The sequence below is a fragment of the Maylandia zebra genome, linkage group LG10 (assembly GCF_041146795.1).
Source record: "Maylandia zebra isolate NMK-2024a linkage group LG10, Mzebra_GT3a, whole genome shotgun sequence".
Taxonomy (NCBI): Eukaryota; Metazoa; Chordata; class Actinopteri; order Cichliformes; family Cichlidae; genus Maylandia; species Maylandia zebra.
In genome coordinates, this window is record NC_135176.1 from 26,868,536 (window position 1) to 26,888,040 (window position 19,505).

Genomic DNA, 19,505 nt, shown 5'->3' on the forward strand with positions numbered 1-19,505 from the left:
ATTCCAGACGTGTTCCCAACAGGGAAGCTGCAAAGTTAATTTACTGGTTGTTAATTTATTGGTAGAACTCTCATAGAATTATATTTATTGCATGGAATAAGAGACAATGCGATATTATATTAACTGTATATGTTAGGGTTTGGGCGATTGGGTGAATATATCGACTATAGTTTTTACAAGGGCGATTTATTTATTTATTTGCCCAAGTTTGCTAATAATGATGGAGCTAACATAAGCAGTCAACAGAAAAAGAAAATAATAGCGCTCTTTTAACAGCAGCCTCTTTCATCTGCGAGCAAATGCAGCCTCCTCAGAGTGCGCCCAAATACTTGTTTGTTGGAGCTGCAGAAGCTGGTGATAGCCTAGCATACTCAGCCGGATGGTGGACACGAGCATGCTCATGCAAGTTAGTCGTGTTTGACTACTTTGCTCGCATAATATGTCTGCACAAGCGGCACACAGCTTTGGTTACTTCCTTAAGTTTGTCTCTGGTCATCTGGTTTAAAGCCAAAGAAATCCCAAATTGACGACTTTATATTTTTTTTAGTGCTGTCAGCGTTAATGTGCCGTCATCACGACTAACACAACTAACAATGAACCCATCTGGAGCGCAGACTGAGTCAAAATCCCTGAAATGGCAGTTTGCCCAAATGTTGTTCATTCTGCGCTCCAGATGGGTTGAGAGCGTTAAAAATTTTAATCGTGATGACCGCGTTTAAGCCGCCTTAACACTGACAGCGTTTCTTTTGGCGGGGGGGGGGGGGGGAATTAGTTCATCCATGTTTGGACTCTGTGCTGTAAGCGTGCAAATTAGTCCGTGCATGATTGCATTGCCCCGCCCATCAAAAAGTCTGCGCATGCGCAATTGATTGCCCGTTGGAAAAATTTTTACATATAGCCCAACCCTAGTATATATTAGCTAAAAGCACTTTACTCCCATTTACAAATTGTTTCTTCTGGATTAAATTAATGTCAGTTTTTAATTTTTTACAGTTAGTGCTGAATAATATTATATTTTAAATGTCTATTTACATCTTTAGTGCTCAATAATTAATCAAAAAATTAAAAAGTATTTTATAGAAGTACAACATTTTGTATTAAACTGCTTATAGTAGTTTATTAACATATTGGCCAAACTCAAAATGAATACTTCTTACTGCTTTTTCCCTTCATGTGCACAATATAATGAGTTTAAAATATAATGTAATGTGGCTATGAAATAGTCAGTATAAAATAAGAAGGCTTTATTTTATTTACATTGTAAATTAGTAAATTAAATTCCTCACAACGGCATCGTAATTGGAGAAGCAAGTGAATGAGTGAAGAGAGGGAGCAGAGGGTGCTTTGAGCTCCATAACACATTTTTCTTCTTCTTATCGTTATTTGGAGATTTGTTCTTCCTCACAAATTCTGACAGTGATGTTCACACTGTTCACGGGAGCGACTGGAAGATGAACACCAGACACTTTGTTTGCCGTGTCTGTTGTTCTATTCACGAGTTAAATCTACTTGAGACGCTTCTTGGAATTGTGTTTGAAACAAAACACTGCCTTCCTTTCCTGAAGTAAGTTGTGTAGCATGTTGCTCACTAGCGAGGATTTGCGAATACACAACAAAGTCAAGATCTCATCATATGCGATCTCTGGAGAACTCTGGATTCCAAAAAACAACAGTGAAAGCTCATACCTCTGGAATTTGATCAACAATTTAATGATGAATGGGAAATAAAAGCACACAATGGCTTCTTTTCAAATACACAATTTTAATAAAACATAAATGGTGTGGAAAAAAAGGAGGAATTCTGTTTTCTGCATCAAGGATTTCATGAAAGTGATATAAATAAAGATTACAAGTGGAAGGCACTTTCATGAAATGCATTTTTAAAAACAAAGCTTGGTATTAGTTGAGCAACCAATAGCATAACAATAGGCTGGCTTAAGTGTTTCACGGCAGATAAGACATGTAGGCATCCGTTACAATGTAAGCACATATTGATTACTGGATTTTATTTTTTAGCAGCTTTTCAGCACTATATGCACACTACACCTATGTTTTTATTGTCATTATTATATTGATAATATCTCTATAAAATCACCATCAGCCGTTTGCTACTTAGATTTTCAGCAGAGCTAATAGATAGTAACCAGTTTTTAAAATTCATCATGTGAATCGGATATTGCAGTAGCATTTGAAAAAACACGATCAAAGTGAAATCCATTTGCAGGGCATATACCCAACTATCAGTTTTACAGGTGCAAAAAAATTAATAAACTGTTAGGGGCACACAGGGCAAAAAGCAGGTTATGTGCAGATATTAGTCTTTCCTTTTCAGTGAGGTTGTCTTCATCCCAATAAGACTCTCTCCATTTCTAGGCATCCCTGTACTTCTTTTGCAATGAGCTTGCCACATCCACAGGGAGAAAGTCTTCTCATGTTTGTGTCCAGTGTGAATAATTTTTCTTGAGCCAATTTATGTTTTACTTTGAAGGGGAAGTCTGGGTGGTTGGTGGAAAGCTTTCAAGCCCTTTTGCTTTGAACATCAAACCGCTTGTCTTAAAATTTGCTCTCGGAGTGAGAAGTGAAGAGCAGAGAGTGAAGGGAAAGGGGGAGAGAGAGCGATACTGACATGCGGAGTAGCAGGCAAGGTGTCAGGTGAGTGATTTTAAAGTTCTCCTGAGGGGCTGCACTGCAGGCGCAGATAAGAACAAACTCCAAATGTCACGACAGCTTCGGAAAGAAATTAAATTTACCTCAAAAAGGACGTTTTTGACATGCTGAAAGAATGATTTAAATTGTGCTTTAATGAGCCTTTCAATTAACAAGTTGTCCCTCAGGAGCATAGCTTATGGTGTTGTCACCTGGTCATGTTCTCTCAGTGGCTGCCCTTGTGCCATTATCTTGTGCGGGTCCTGTCCACAAACGAGTTGAAGGACGTAATTAACCTTCTGCACAAATTATGTCAGATGCGCGGGACACTGTGGAAAAAGACCTTTAACTACTTACATAGTTCATGGTATGAGTAAAAGAATGTCATGGCTTATGCATAAAAATGGTAATTAATTGATAAAACAATATGTTCGTGGCTGATTAGCGGTCATAATGTGGACGCCAGATAAGACCTGGCACCTTCAGAAGATATTGACCTTTAACAGAAACAGTCAGAAGCCATAGGTGTGTGAGGTTCACCTCTCAAATAAAGCACAGGGACAGCTTATACTTTTCAGTGATCTTCAGTGATATCTTGTATATTTAGATTTCACCTAGCTCCATGAACACAAATAAACATACATCCATTTTCTGCTGCTTATCTGGGTTTGGGTCCCAGGGACAGCAGTCTTAGCATAAAAGCCCAGACTTCCCTCACCCCAGACAGCTCCTCCAGCTCAGCCAAGGGGACACTGAGTTTTCCCCAAGCTAGCCAAGAGATACAATCTCTCCAGCGAGTACCTGGATCTGCCCTGGGGCCTCCTAACCAGTACAACATGCCTGGAATACCTCACCTAGGAGGCGTCCAGGAGTCATCCTAGTCAGCTGGCTCCTTTTGATGTGGAGGAGCAGTGGATCTAGTCTCTGTTGAATGACCAAGCTCGTCACCCTGTCTGTAAGGAAGAGCCTAGTCAGTCTTCAAAGGTAACAAATTTCTGGTGCTTATATCCATGACCTCATTCTTTGGGTCACTACCCAGAACTTGTGATCATAGCTGAGTGTAGGAAAAAACAAGATTTCAGCCATGGAGCTACTAATTCTCATTCCTGCCGCTTCACGTTCTGCCACAAACCGCTCCAGTGCAAACTGGAGGTAACCACTTGATGAGATCCCAAGGCCGCCAAAGTCGAGACCTTCCACCACTTGGCTACACCTAGATATTCCACCCATAAAAGCTAAAAAGGCAACCCTGGCAAATATACATCTGGACAAAAGTTAAAAGTGGAAATTCATTTAATTAAACAACAGTTTCTCATTTGTAATGTTGTCTACTCATTTCCATCTCTGTTGGCGCTCTACTTGAACCAGTTTCATTAAACAGCTTTGTTACTAAAGCTTATAGATGGATAAGCCGACTTGTCACGCTTTTGCACAAGACCCTGCTACTCTCCCACATATCTCAAATGTGTCATATTTTCATGCCACGAGATTAAATATTCATTTGTGCCTTGGCTTTCACAGACAGAATAGCAGATCTTTACAGTATGCATTGTTTCTGAGACCTATCACTTCTCCTCACGATTCAGAGATAAATTTCACTCCTGTGATCGCAGCCATCTGGTGAGATTTGAACTCGGGACTGTGCTCACTGCAGAAAATTCCATGTTGAAGTGCAAGTGCAGCCAGTGCGACTTTGAGACGCACCCTTGTCCACGCTTTGTACTCTTTGCTGGCTACTTATTTTCTCGCTGTTTTGTTGTCAGTCTTCCTGTTACCAGTGAAACGCAGGAGTCATATGGTAGTTGCCTTTTGGCAGTGAGGTTAATCAAAGGGGGCTTTGTAGTGGCAGCAGTCCTTTTGGTTTTGAGGAGGAGCCAAAAGCTGCTTCTGTGGCAGCAGTTGCTGGATCCTCCAAAGTGGGTCAGACTGAGCAGCACACAGAAATTTATATTTAATGTTCCCTGTGGGACTGATGCTTTAGACCATGAATAATTCTTCGTAGGCTATGGCAGCTCTCAGTTATATGCTCCTGTATACAACGTAATGCATGACCGGTCATGGTTGGTGATTATAAATTCAGAAATTAAGTTCGCGAGAGATTAATTTTCTTTATTATTGGCTCTTTCAGTCTGGATTGTAACCCTTCCTTTTGTGGTTCCTGTTGTTTTGTGGCAGCATGTTCATGCTTGTCTTTGTTAAGCAATACAAAGACAGAAATGTGAGCATGCCTGTATCTTGTCTGGACATTACACGCCAACATCAATTGTGTGCTAAGTGTTACTGCACAGTTGGTGTGGATTCATTGGCTTGTGTCGGTGTGTGAAAGTGGCACCACTTTGTGAGCCTGGTGCATGAAAGTGCCATTGCCTCACCAGTCAATAGCATGAATTATGTATGGCAGGGGAAGGTGAAAGCCATGTTCTGCATCATCTGCAGGCTGTTCAGCAAATTAACATTTGGACAGCCATTTGCTGGCTTTAGGAGGGGTTCGTGCCTTATTTAATGGCTTGCTTACAGTTCAGAGTCATTTTTCTTAACAGGTTTCGTCTCTTGAAAATCATTTGTGACTGAAGCAGTCCCACTTTACAGGAGCAGACTATAATGCGTGGGCAGTGAAAAGGGCAGATGGAAGTGATGTTTAATTGGCTAGCCTCCTGTCAGGTCTAATCCGTACTGGGGTTCTGCCATCGACATCATTCCAAGTATGTTTCCCTGAAAGACAAGCTTTCAGCCTAACATGTTCATTTCACCTCTGAAGACACTTTCAGAGACAGTCTCACTCTGGCTTCCTTAGTTTCCCCGAAGCCTGATTTGATAGGACTTGCAGCGGATGGCTCTACCTGTCATATGCTTTACCGGCAGAGGTTAGCTGCATTACTAATCCTGTGGAAATCTGGCATGTCAGTAGTCTGTAAAGAGACCAAGGTTGGTCGTGACGAAGGTAAAAAATATTCAAGTGCAAGACAAAAATGTCACTGCAGGTCACGAGAAAGGTCTCAAAAGAGGAAATGTCTGCATACTGTGAAGCTTCAATTCAACAATTTAATTCTCTTTTTATGCCATTCTTTCATTTTTCGGGCCTGAAGAAGATTTTGTAGATTGAAAAGAATCTTTTGAAAGTGAATTCAATTAATGAGTTGCAGCCTAACTGTGTTCAAGCCTTTCCCTTTGTGTACATGGACAGTTATTCAAAAAATCTTAATGAGCACATTTGACCAAAAGAAATAAACTCCTCTGATGAGGTTTAGCTTTAAACGCAGAATTCAAGTCACTCATACCTAAACCACCTAATTAATATTTATAGCCCCCTTCCAGTACTGCCATGGCCCACTGGGACATGGGCAGGGGTCCTCTGGGGGTATCCTGAACACCAGATCTTTTGGGTGCTGTGGGTTTTGAGTGAGTGAGGCTTGTCCTGGCAGACCCTGTAGGTGCACTTTCCAATTATGATCTAAAGAGTTTGGACGCTGTTGGTCAAAATATTATCCACATAAGTGACAGGAACGAAGGTTTCTTTGTACAAAATTGCAGTGTAATAAAAAAAAAATCAGTGTAATTTACTTGATTTTATTTGGCTGATCAGTTTTCTCTCTGTGTTTCCTCAGTGAAAGACTTATTAATGGTTGGTTTAGGGTAATTTGGATTTACTTATTTTTTTTCTTTTTGTTAAATCAGCATCTGAACACTCTCAATTTTATCTGGATCTGTTTTGCCTTCTGGCTGCTACCCTCCCTCTGGTATAGCCTTATTAACTGGCAATCATATATCTTATCACCCTTCTTTGGTCTGACTAAGGGCAACATTGTGAAAACCATTATTAGTACCTTTGTGCAGGTTGTTTACAAAGCCAAAGCTGCCTTGTAATTTGGCTTATTCATTCAGATTAACCTTCCATGTTTTCCATTGATTCTCAGGATAAGCTTATTAATGCAATATAGACACAAATAAAACATCCCGGGAGCCATGACCCATGACTGATTTTATAAGCTAGCTTGAGGCAACATACTGAACCTTTTCCTCCGAGGGAGAAAAATACATTTGGGACTGCTGAAGAGACACGGCATGCTTCCAAATCTGTATGTATTCCTCCCAGTAGGCCTTAGACTGGCCTTTAGTCATGCTCAAATATGCTTTCTCTCATAATCTAAGAGCTTTAATCCAAGTGTTGAATAATTTGGATCAATTTTGATTTAGGAACAAGGTCTAGGAAAGGCTGCACATCCAGTTCAGTTAAATTTTACATATGCAGAACCAAGTTGCTGGTTTCCCTTCTGGGTTCTTTATAGTTTATTCTCTGGCCTTTTATTTAAATCCAGTCTCTTCTGATTGTTTTTTAGTTATTAATAGTTACTTTTAAATACCCTCGATGGACGATTAAAACTCACTTTTCCAAATAGTTGTTGGATATTCAAGCACTAAAACAGTTTTAGGGACATTATTTGCGTGTTGCAATAGGTGATGTGTTTTACAACATTTCAGGAAAGAATTTAAAAAATGCTAGCATAGCATTGCAAACTGAACATTTTGAATTTCAAACATCAGGTTTAGTTTTAACGTTTTGGTGGAATGAACAGCAGTAAATTGTTTTGTGACATTAGGAAATTTCAATATAAGAAAACACCGAACAGGCAGTACAGCACCATGATAAATGACTCTGTCTCTATCAGTACAATAGAGATAAATCAACAGCTGCCTCGGCAGTAGTTTAACTAATTAATTACAAAATTGTGAGTGTCATTTCAGTGCAAAAGAAGTTCTGGTTCAAACAAAAATTTTTCCTGTAAAAATGTTAGCAGCTATGTTTACAATAAGACTTATGGACCCAAACCTCTGCGCACAGCGTCTGCAAATCGGGGCTTTCATCTTTACGGAGGACTAAGCTGTCATCTGTGAGGCGTGAGCGGTGTTTGTTTTTAACATAGTTCATGGCAGCTGACCCTACCCGGGGTCGAAAGTCTCGATAAATGCACGGCGTTTCGGCGGGTACACCGGCTTCCGCGAGTGTGACGCTTATTTTGAGCGATGAAAAAATAATAAGATATAATTTCTTTTTTTATATTTCAAAATCACAATAATCTTCCAATTTAGAACTACAAGTTAAAAAAAGAACTAAACACAAATAAAATACACTTCAGCTAAATACTTCTAATTTATTTTCCCAAACCACCCAGAGCCGCAAAATAAAGACTAAAGAGCCGCGGGTTGCCGACCCCTGTCCTAGACAATCAAAATTGATTTAACTCCTTAAGACTTCTCTTAAGAGGTCAAGACTGTAGGCGGGAGCAACCATTTGGTTACCACTGGAGTCTAGAATCACATGTCAATAGGAAGTGAAAGTGTATGTTACATCGAAACATAAGCTCTGCCCACACGTGAAAAGCTCACCAATAAGATATGGTTGTGGAGTGGCTCACGCTGTCAATATTTCTCTTTCCATGAAGTTTTTAACAGCTTTCAAGCTAAAGTGCAGCACGTAGGACATTTATTTGGAGGCCATTGCTCTTTACTTAAGCGCTGAAGTAATGTTTTGGCTTTGAACACCTAAGCCTCAGGGAAATCACAGCTTTTTACAAATACTAGGTTCACAGGTTCAGGTCCACTGATAGTATGGAGAGTGAGCTATGGAGTTTTTCCAAGAACTGTGTTAATGTCAGATGGAGTTAATATTTGTTGGGAACTTGTTGTGAACATAGTGTACATCAAACTGTGACCTAAAGGAAATCAATAACCAACTATGGGAAAAAAAAGTCGAGGTTCATAGCGAAGGAGCGAATCTTCAGACGTCTCTGTATAAACCGAAACTGGAGTTTGTGAACGAATCCATGAAAAATATTGGATCATTGTTTTTAAATAATTTATTCTTAGTTTGTTTGTTTGTTTGTTATTTTGTTAGTTTATTTATTTTGATCATGTAAACAATATACAGGTACCTTAAGCAAAGAAAAGAACAGAAAAAAATACCATACAAAATAAAGTTAATACATTTCAATATTGCTTCTGTTCTGATTCTGTTACATATCAAAAAGGAGTGGGAAGAATTACACACTTATTTAATCCCAATCCTTTGCCATAAGTTATCAGTCAATATTTAGTCAGCTTACTTACTGATATGATCTGTAATAAAAATAGCAAACAGATTTCTGATATAATATATACATCACATCATGAAATTTTCTAAGTAGATACACTGACTTAATTTCAACATTTTCCTTATTTTTTTACAGTTCAGGAAGATCATATCTTTATAACTCTTTTTCAGCTGCATTATGTTTGGACATTGCTTCAATTCCATATTCAAACTGTTCCACAGCTTCACAGAAACACAAAAGCCTTTTCTTGTAGTACGCACCTTCCCTGTTTTGAAGTTACAAAAACCTCTAATTAAAAAATTATAACTTCTTAAAAAAAAAAAAACATACTCTGAATATTACCTGGCATTTCCTTATTTTTTGCTTTGAATAGAATTTGTGCTGTTTGGAATTTCACTAGATCAGCAAATTTCAATATTTCAGACACGAATAGTGAGTTTGTATGATCGCTATACCCATCATTGTGGATGATTTGATGAGTAAAAAGTGATTGTATAGTGAAACCAGTGAACAGTAGAGAATATGAAGTGATGTCCCGTCTAATACCTGCTTTGCCTTGTTTAGGATTGCAATGCTTCTTGATACTTTGGAATGAATATATCTTACGTGAGCTCTCCAGTTAAGTTTTTCATCTATTATTACCCCCAGAAATTAATTTTCTTAGCATTTGGTTTAAACTACTATTTCCAAATAACATAATTTTAGTTTATTCAGATTTAATTATAAGTTGTTTATATCAAGCCAGGACTTCACTTTACTTATTTCATTAGTGATTTCATCCAGTAAATGCTGCAGATCATCACCAGAGCAGAAAATGTTTGTATCACCAGCAAAGAGTACCATTTTTAATACTTTGGATACTTTACAAATGTCATTAAAGTATAAGTTGAAGAACTTTGGGCCCAAAACTGACCCTTGGGGTACACCACAAGCAATGTCCATACATAGGTAATGCATCCATTCTCACAGTGAATGGATGCATTACCTTCCTAAGACCTGATCTGCTTCGTCGTTTCATGTCATCTTTTTTTGCAGCTTTGTATAATTTCTTATTTCAAAGATTAAACAAGAATTATGTGTCTAGAATGCAGCAAGCCTTGGAAGTATTTATAAATTTGCTTTTATTGGGTTTAAAATAAACTGACACAGACAACTTGATATAGTTCTGCATCACAGATCATTAATTTTTGTATAATTTTCAACTTCTGTTATTCTTTATTTTTTTGTCGAGATGTTGCAGAGAATAAAGAGACAATTAGTAGCGAGCCTCGAGTTCCTGCTGCTAAAAGATCTTGGATATATTTTGGCCCTGTGACTGTTTTGGAAAAGACGATAATGTTTCTTTTCCAGTTGTATGTTGTGTAGTTAGTTTAAATGCTCCACTATGTTAATTTGATACTGGTAGAAAGGACATTTGTGATTTCACACAGTGAAACAAAAATAGATTAAATACTACCAGTAGTCAGTGGATGCATTACCATATTCTTGACATCTACCGTATTTCTTATTTTTAACTTGAGCTCTCAAATTACTTGGCTCTTAATAAAGCTCATTATAATATCAGTATGCTAGTATCATGCTTCTCTTTGCACTAATAGGCTTTGATGTGCATGTGGGTAGATGGAGTGCAGAGACTGACCTTATATTGGAAAAAATGTGCAATATTTATTATATAGTATGTACATAATGGGGGAAAAGGCTGCTGAGTGTAGCATTATACTGCTGTTTGAATAACCCCCAGTTCTCTCTCTTTTTCTTTCCCTCTAGGTAAGCACTTTCTTTGCTCTCGGTTGGTAGTGGTGATGGAGGCGGGATTGGCCGAGCGTGCATCCTGTTGCTGTCAGCCCCGGTGAAGGTTTCATGCAGCTGAAATGTGAGGCAAGAGTGTTTAAGCTGATGCATTGAGTCAGTCTGTTCATAACAGAGATGCACCTAGGTCTAGTACTGGCAAAGTCAGCAGTATGAACACAATGAAGCGAATGCCCTCCCGTCACATACTAAACCTTTTTACCATCGCCTCTTTGTCTACTGATGGCTTACTGGGTAGAATAAAGGTCTAAATTTTAAGGTGTGCACACACCAAGACCAGTGTTGCTTTGGATGACTGGGGCAAAACACAGCCTGCTTTGCAGAGTGTGCAGGCCACTGTGACATGGTTTAATGCTTGTAGAGTTCGGTGAGTCTTGCTGGACCTCTGTGCTCTACTTCACTAGTGTATTTCCAGAGATCTGTGTGGACTCATATTGTACTCACACAGAGTGACTTGAAGAGAAAACTTTCACAGATTGCACAACTCAAGCTTGTCCTGAGTATTTGAATGGTAAGGCTGGTCTGGGTTAGGGTCAGAGTTTCCTCCAATTCCAGACGGCCTTTGATTTTCACTTATCTTCCTCTGAATAAAAGTAAAGTAGCAGACAAAACTGGTTTGAGTTATGTAACACAACTCAGCAGGATGCTAGATGCTACATTTTTACCTCAGGGAATGAATTAACTTTGCTCTGTGTGAATGTCCAAGGAGAAAAATAAAAGGCGTGTTGCTCCTGATAAAGGCTGTTTGGTTCCATTTGTTTGGTTTTGTCCCCATGTAAGATGCCACTGACCTGGTGCAGGTTGGAAGCCTTGGTGTTAACATCGATGTTGCATCTTGATTGTAACTGTCTTCAGCCTGGTGCAGTCAGACTCAGTCACCAAAATACCAACCAAGTGAAGGCTGGTATTAGGTAAAAAACATCAACATAGACTCACATAAAGCCTCAAAAAGGAGAATTTTAGGCTTGTTTGGAGCAGTTTATACTTCCTTGTTGCTTTCCTGTACGTATAATATTTGGACCATTAAAATCAATCTCAGTGCACCAAATATCCCCACACTACATTTACAAAATGCAAATCTTTGTGGTATTCCCTTTAACTGAAGAAGTAGCTTCCACGTTTCCACATCCAGCAGTTAATGCATGTTTTGAAAGCCGAGCATGATATAAATGAAGAATAAACGGCAGCCTAGACTGATGGTTCTTGTTATCTTCTCTTCTGTTCTAAACTGGCATGAACACTAAAAGAGGCAAATTATGGCAAACAGCACTGACAAGTTCATTATGTTTAACTCAATTAACAGAGTCTAGAATTTGACATGTTTTGACATTGTGCACTGCCAGAATTTCTAATCTTCGGGGCTGACATGTTACCAAGATGTAAATAAATGCGCCACTTTGAGAGTGCCTTTTTTTCACTATTCTGATTTAAAATGTAATTGGACAGTTTGTCTCACTATGTATTTTATAATGTGGTCAAATACACAAATGAGCCCTGTGTTACTCTGTGCTGTGTATATTTTTCGTATTGTCAGTAAATCCAAAATTGGCTTAAACGAAGGTTGGCCAAGAGGGGAAAGGAGCTAAAATGACTTGCTTTAGATAGAAAATTAATTATAGGGCTGTAAAAATGACACTGTACTTATATTGAATGATTAAAAGCTACTCTAGTAGGATTAAAAATAGGGATCTGGAAATTGCACGTATGCTAATATTATTTTTATAAATGCTAACGTTTTTTAAAAACAGCTTGGCACTGTACTTTTTTAACAGATGTTATTTATGTAGGAGTAAATCTATTTTCAGTTTCATGTAATCAGAATAGACTGTACCATAATGACTACTAAACTGCATTAATGGTAAATGTACTCTGTCCTTTTTTGGACAGCAGTGGAACTCTTTTCATCAGGTTTGTTGACAAGAAGAAGAATAAAGAATATCAAAAGCTTCATCTCATAAATATATTAAAAAGGGACCTGAAGCATCAGATATCTTGCACATGCATGCTAGCGTATGTCTGCATAGAGGTACTGTGTCCACAGTCACATTTGATGCATCTATGGGGTAGAAATTCAGTGGAACATAATTATCCTAAGTGCACTGCATCATTCTGCTGCAAAAAAGAACATCTTTCCATTTCAAGCCTCCCACTTTGCATTTGATAGAAACAAAGCACATCTTTTATAACAACCACTAGCAATGTGTCATTTTCAAAGTGGTATGTGCATTTAAGATATGAGGTTGGATGTGTGAAGCCACCGTGGCTTGACACTTCTAATATCAGACTCTACCAGTGACAACTGAATTTTTCATTTAGCGGTTATTCTCTTTTGCATTTATGTACCGAGATATCTGACTAATTGTATTATTCAAAGGAGTCTGGTATTTTGAAAGATGATTAAAACAAAGTTGATGTAGATGAATATGAAACAACAGGATAGGGGAGTAAACAAAACTCTTCATTTCAGTTGTTTTGACTGCAAACGCATTAGCTTGGAGCCAGTTTAGAAAATACCAAGAAAAATGACAGAGACAGATCTGCCAGGCTTTAAACTAGATTCACTTAATGCTTTTGTTTCATCCCTCATCCTGTGCTAAAGCGTCAAGTCTCCTCTCCCCTGACATTTTAACAATGTAATGTGGTAGCTCTGCGGCCCAGCTTGAGTTCTCTGTATATATTTTTCTTAAATAGGTGCGAACAACACTTTATGACTCCCTGCTTTGATTAGGACCTTTTGCTAACATATTTCGACACACTGGGTGCATTATTTGACATGCAGCGTATTGCTTTTTAGTATCTTCCTGAATTAGTAGGTATAGAATTCGATGGAGGTCCATGTAAAGAGACTGGAAGATTGACAGTGTCAAAAAAATCCCAGATCCTAGACGACAGCACTTTTCTCTGCGTGAAAGATTTTTTTAGTCATACTAAGTTTTTGACTTTATTCTGTCAGTCATTGTTTGGTTAGTTTACACAACAACAGCAAAGAACACCTGGCTACAGTAATGTTAAGACTATTAAAGATGTTAAAGTACTTCTGTTTCAGTCACTTGGACTAACCTAGACAATGAAGAGGATACCCAGCATCCCCATGTCGTGAGGCAGGATCAGTCTTCATTTTTAGAACATCAGCACCATCCTGCTCTTTTTCTCTCTTTAAGTAATTGCTCTTCTGTAGTTTAGATATACTGCATTATCATTTTATTTCGCAGTTAATTAAAGCAGTTAACCTGGAACCCCCAGTAAGACCACTGGTCTGTCATTCAATAAATCTGTTTATCTGATAGTAAATCAAAACACACTTATACAGATCATAAAAAAAATGGTACTTGTAATGGTAAATAAATAGGTTCAGGGTGCAATAACAGAGGAGGTGATAGAATATTTATATAACTTCCAACTAATTTTCACATGTGACCACATTGTTTACAAAATTATTTTTATTTTGAAATGAATATGCACAATGTTCTCACTCTCATTCTCAAGTATTCCTCTTCAGACACGCTGATCCAATCAAATGTAACAATACAAGCATTTAATGTGGCAGCATTCAGTCTCACTTCCACTTGACTCTATTTGACCAGCTGTGCAATTAACCTTCAGTATTTAATATAAAATAATGTGAAATTTTAAAACTACAAAATGCCGTCACTTTAAAAAGTAATAAATAAATATTTCATGACAGCAGGCTTAGATGAGTTTTTGTGGTTTTCTTTGAAATAAGTTCAGCAGAACAAGGAAGGAGGCGACTCTGTTCTGAGATATGTGAAAATAACTTGGATGTTACATTGTAACTTGTGAATGATGTTTAGGGGTAGCTCTTTTCACTATCAGCCTCGCAGCTGCACCATTACTTTCCAGGCGAAACAAAGTATCAGCAGGTCTGATGCATAGCTACAGTTTTACAAGTTGGAAGAACAAACTTTACAATTTACCTTTGCAGGGAATTCTAAAATTCTTATATCAGCAAATAAGCAAATATTTAACACACAGTAGGAATGTTTCTTGAATTCTTTGTGAGTCTCCTGAAACTCTAAGTCTGGGTCATTTTTCTTGTATTTAGTACTAATTGTTACAAAATAAAAGCAAAATACAGCAGTCTTTAGTGGCTTAAAACACACACACACACACGCACGCACGCACGCACGCACGCACGCACGCACGCGCACACACACACACACACACACACTGCTGATAAACTGTTTTAAGCTGCAGCTTTAAAAATCTGATTTTTATCTCCACTGGTGATGAAAAATAATTTAGTAGCTGCAGGGATATGTGAGTAGTGGATTCCCTCCCATCCCCCTGGGCAATTGCACCCTAACTAGGACTTTAGGAGTTCCAGGTATAATCATAATTTCAGGAATTTCTAGAAATGGTTTGCTAAATATTGAACATACATTCACCGCCCCTAGGACATTACGGCACCTCTATTTAATAGACAAATAATTTTCTGTTTCATCACTTATTTGGTGTTCATGATTTAAAGTTTGAGAGACCGTGATGTGCCCCATTGGTAGCTGCCCATGCTAGCTAATTAACTGCCAAACTTAAGGTTTTGATGATCATGGGCCCGTTCTTCGTACGTCGCTTACTACATCCAAGATCAAATGACACATCCAAGATCAAATCATCGCGCTAACTCTGAGCTCGCTATTCTGGTTCCCCGAACACACCTGTTGTTGACGATTAGTATAGCTGGATGAAGTAATGTGAGATCACTGGGTGGCCCAACAGGGGTATACGCATCGATAGTAGAAACATTGATCGGCAACCCTCTGATTGGTCGGCGAAAATGTCGAAGGAGCGCGCTCGGTATTCTTCGGCAGCAGAGCAAGAACTCTTGAGTGAGGGATTTTAGGAGTTTCAGAGTTTAATTAAAACGCAAGGGAACACTGCAAAGGCTGCAAAAGCAAGGAGAGAGGGCTGGCAGAAAGTTGCTGACAAATTAAACTCGTAAGTAATTTAATAATAACAATAATAATGGAGTGGATCTATATAGCGCTCTTCAAGGCACCCAAAGCGTTTTACAATGCCACTATTCAGTCACTCTCACGTTCACACACTGGTAGCTGTCACAGCTGCCCTGGGACAGACTGACAGAAGCCAGGCTGCCATATTGTGCCATCGGCCCCTCTGGCCAACACCAGTAGGCGGTAGGGTAGATTTATCATATCACACTATATTATCCAATATTATATTACATTATATTATATTACATTATGTTATATTAGTCAACAGTGCAATAGACTCAATACTTGAAATGTGCAATTCACTTGTATTTTTATTTTTTATTCCTATTTATTCTATTTATCCCCTTTGTATATTTTATTTATATTTGTCTCTGTATTTATATATATATGTGTGTGTGTGTGTGTGTGTGTGTGTGTGTGTGTGTATATATATATATATATATATATATATATATATATATATATATATATATATATAACAATTCTGTAACTGTAACTTCGGTCGTTGCTGTGCTTTTTGGAAGTCGAATTTCCCAGAGGAACCCACCCAAGGGATTAATAAAGTTCTATCTTATCTTATCTTATCTTATTATATCCCCTTTCACATTAGAGCCACAACAGGACCCACTAGAACATGGGAACAAGTAAAAGTGAAATATAAGAATATTCTATAGAATGGTAATATTTATCACTTATATTGCTTTTCGTCTCTTGGACAGAGACCCTGAAATAATCTGTTTGTTTGTTTATAACAGCAACCAAGAAAAGGGGCAGCGCAAAAAAAGACAGGTGGTGGTCCTGCACCCCCTCGTCAACAAGTTGGTTAAGTGAATAATACCCTCACGGGAAAATCGATATCTCTCTATGAGCACACTGTCGCGCTGAGCTAAAGGATCCTGTCTGTCCCGCAATATACGCTGGATTCTGAGGACTCTCCTTATCAATCTTGCACCTTCCGCAATGGGTGGCTCGCGTATACGGACAGGACATGGCTGCAACAGGCTTCCCAAATCCACCTTCGCTTTTATAGCCGTGGTCTCCCATCTTGATTACACGAAGTAATTTACAATTACTACTCTGAAATATGAATTACATCTGTAATAATCACATACATGTAATAGAATGTTAATAGTACATTTCCCTTTTTTAGGAAATGACCTGTATGTATCTGTGTGACATCAATAAAAGGATCAAGTGCTGCATTATCTTTAGTTACATTGATGTTATTTATTTATGGTACAACAGTGGTAAAATATCGCTGTTGCTTTCGTATACATGAAGCGGAAATACCTGAGTGGCCGCGATCTAATCCTGTTTACATAAAGTAAGCCTGCTCCCGAGCAGGTTTACGCTTACGGCTCTGTTGCTATGACAGCAAGTCCCGGATGGGCTTCGAAGAACCGAACGATCCAGGATCACGCGAAATCGTCAACAGTCAAATCCGGCTAACTTACTTAGCGAGGTACGAAGAACGGGCCCCTGGGCTCTAAAGGCAGTTTGCCTGTGTAAATGACCGCTTATGTTTCCTCTTAGGTGTTAGACATTTCACTTTAAACATGTTAAACCAAAAACCTTCCAGAGAGGCCTGGACTCGTGTGGATATATTGTAAGATGTAAATGAAACCCAATCTATTTCAATTCTAGAAACAGATGGTACTTGAGCTGTGGTTAAGAGTGGTAAATGATCTGCTCTCAGCCTGCCTTTATCACTGTCTAACTGAATGAAAAACTAGCATCTGATAAATGGACAGTTGGATTAGAAGCCCAAGAAAATCTTTGAGGCTAGGTAAAATAGCCTGCCTTAGATCCAGAATACAGATTATGGACTGACAGCACTGTTTACTGCAAGCCAGTATTTGTAGCATTTCTGTGGGAATTCCTGTGCAATTGCATGCTGGTTTTAGACACATAGGCGATGGAAAAATACAGAAATGTCAAGATATCCACTTATCCTCCACTTCACCATATCTGAGAGATTCAGAAGTTTACTGTCAGTTTATGACCTTTCTATACATTTCTTCAATAAAACCAGTAAAGCACTCGCAGGCTCTCTCAAAGATCACACCATGTGGACCTAATTGTGAAGAACTTATTCTTCAACCATATAGAGTGGTTTTAAAAAACAAAACAAAATACATGTGATTGAATGGGTTAAATTGTCAGTAAAGGCACTACCTTACATTAGAATACATCATATATGTTATGTTCATTGGTTGGTGCAAAGACATTGTGCACTGTTCATGCAATTATCAGATAACTAAAGGTAAATGCCAAACATTTTACTTCGAAATCACAAGTTAGGAATTGAATCGGCATCGGATGAGTTTAACATATCAAAGGACACAAATGTGAAATAAGGCTACAAGTCATGCTAGTTGCTCCGCGAGCCCGTGTTCGCTGAAGGCTTGGAGATGAAAAGTCAGGGATTATCAAAGTCATTACATTTCATCCTGTGGCAAACATGAATGTGCAAGATTATGGCAATGTATTCAGTGCTTGTCAAGATTTCTCACAGACCAAAGTAGCAGACTGACCAACAGACAGCACAGGCACTTTTATGGTGCAATATATTGATTAGATAAATTAAGTGAAATACTCTATGGCTCTGATGGTCCTGTAATCAGGATTTCTGCACCTCAGTAACATACATACACATTACAGTCGTGCATTCTTGCCCTAGCTGCCATTAACTTAAAGGGTAGACTCAGAACAGGCTTCTTCAGTAGGGTAGGATTAAAGCCTACCTTTGACTTGAAAAGACTGGTAGGTGATACACTTAATCTCTGTCTGTCTGTCTGTAAAATTCCTACAGGAGTTGTGCAACCAAACTTGGCACACAGGTAAATCTGTAGCACATACTGAACCGAAAGCCCAGACTGCACTGAAAGCTCAGTTTGAGACTGTTTATTCTAAACTCAGGCTGTGTATAATGTCAGCGAGAGCTGATATCCTTAATATGGTCACACAGCTCTATCTGTGAGCAGCCAATCCCCACCCACTTGCTGTTCAGATCAGCTCGTTTCAGGCGGTGGATGAACCAAGTTTTTGAACTGTGAGTCATGCAGAGCTTCTCCGGTAGTTCAGAAAGTAATTATAATGAATAACTCAGCTTGTGTTTAAAGATACTTTGTCCTCGCCATTTTTCCTATATGATGCCGGTGCATTTTGTACACTGGCAAATATCAGGAATCATGCTTAATTTTCAGTGCCTCTTAGGATTTTTCAAGTTTTTCATTATTTTAATGTTTAGTTTTGTTTCTTTAATGAAGTCAATTACTTTAGTCCTTTGTAGTTTATCTGAGGATATTAAAGCTCACAGAAGTGACACAGTGCTCACCCTCTTGAGATAACTTTGCTGTAGACCAAAGACGTGTATTTTCAGAGGTATTCATATTAGCAGCGTTGTGATTACGGTTTCTATAATAATAAAGTTCCCGAGTGTCGCTTTGACTTGTGCATTTCTGCTATCAATAGTTGAGCTTATTTTCTTTTGCAGATGTCAGTTACATTTGAAGTTGCATAATTCTATTCAGGCCTTATTTCCTGCTCTTAATTTAAACAGAGTGCAGCTGCAAAAGGACGTTTTCTGCTGGATATCATGCTGCCAACATATGCAACTCAAAGCATATTCTTGAGTTGCATATAGTTTCTGAAGATGTCTGCTTGCATGACATTAGGAAATGCAGAGCAAACGAGAGACTAAAGCAAGACTTGGCTCAGGCCAAAGATTTTCTGTCTTCTAAACAGATCCCAGGGTGGAGAATCAGTTTGAGGATTCCAGTTAGCATCTGGGTCGGAGCACATCTCCGCGGCTCTCACGTTACCCCGTTTTGTGGCAGTGAAGCCTGCGGTGGTGAATTCATGTGAATGGCTGAAGAGGCAGTTCAGAATTACCCACATGGGGCATCGTATTTATTCCGTTTTTTCTTGTACAGTGCAGAGAATTTCAAAAAACATTTTTTTAACATTTTGTTTGGAAAGTCGGGCA

The 19,505-nt window shown here is 38.6% G+C and overlaps 1 protein-coding gene across 5 annotated transcripts in view; it reads left to right on the forward strand.

Annotated features, from left to right (window-relative positions):
* cadm1a (cell adhesion molecule 1a) overlaps positions 1 to 19,505 on the forward strand; it is a 479,781-nt gene that overhangs the window by 146,799 nt on the left and 313,477 nt on the right. The gene's annotated exons all lie outside the window — the stretch shown is intronic.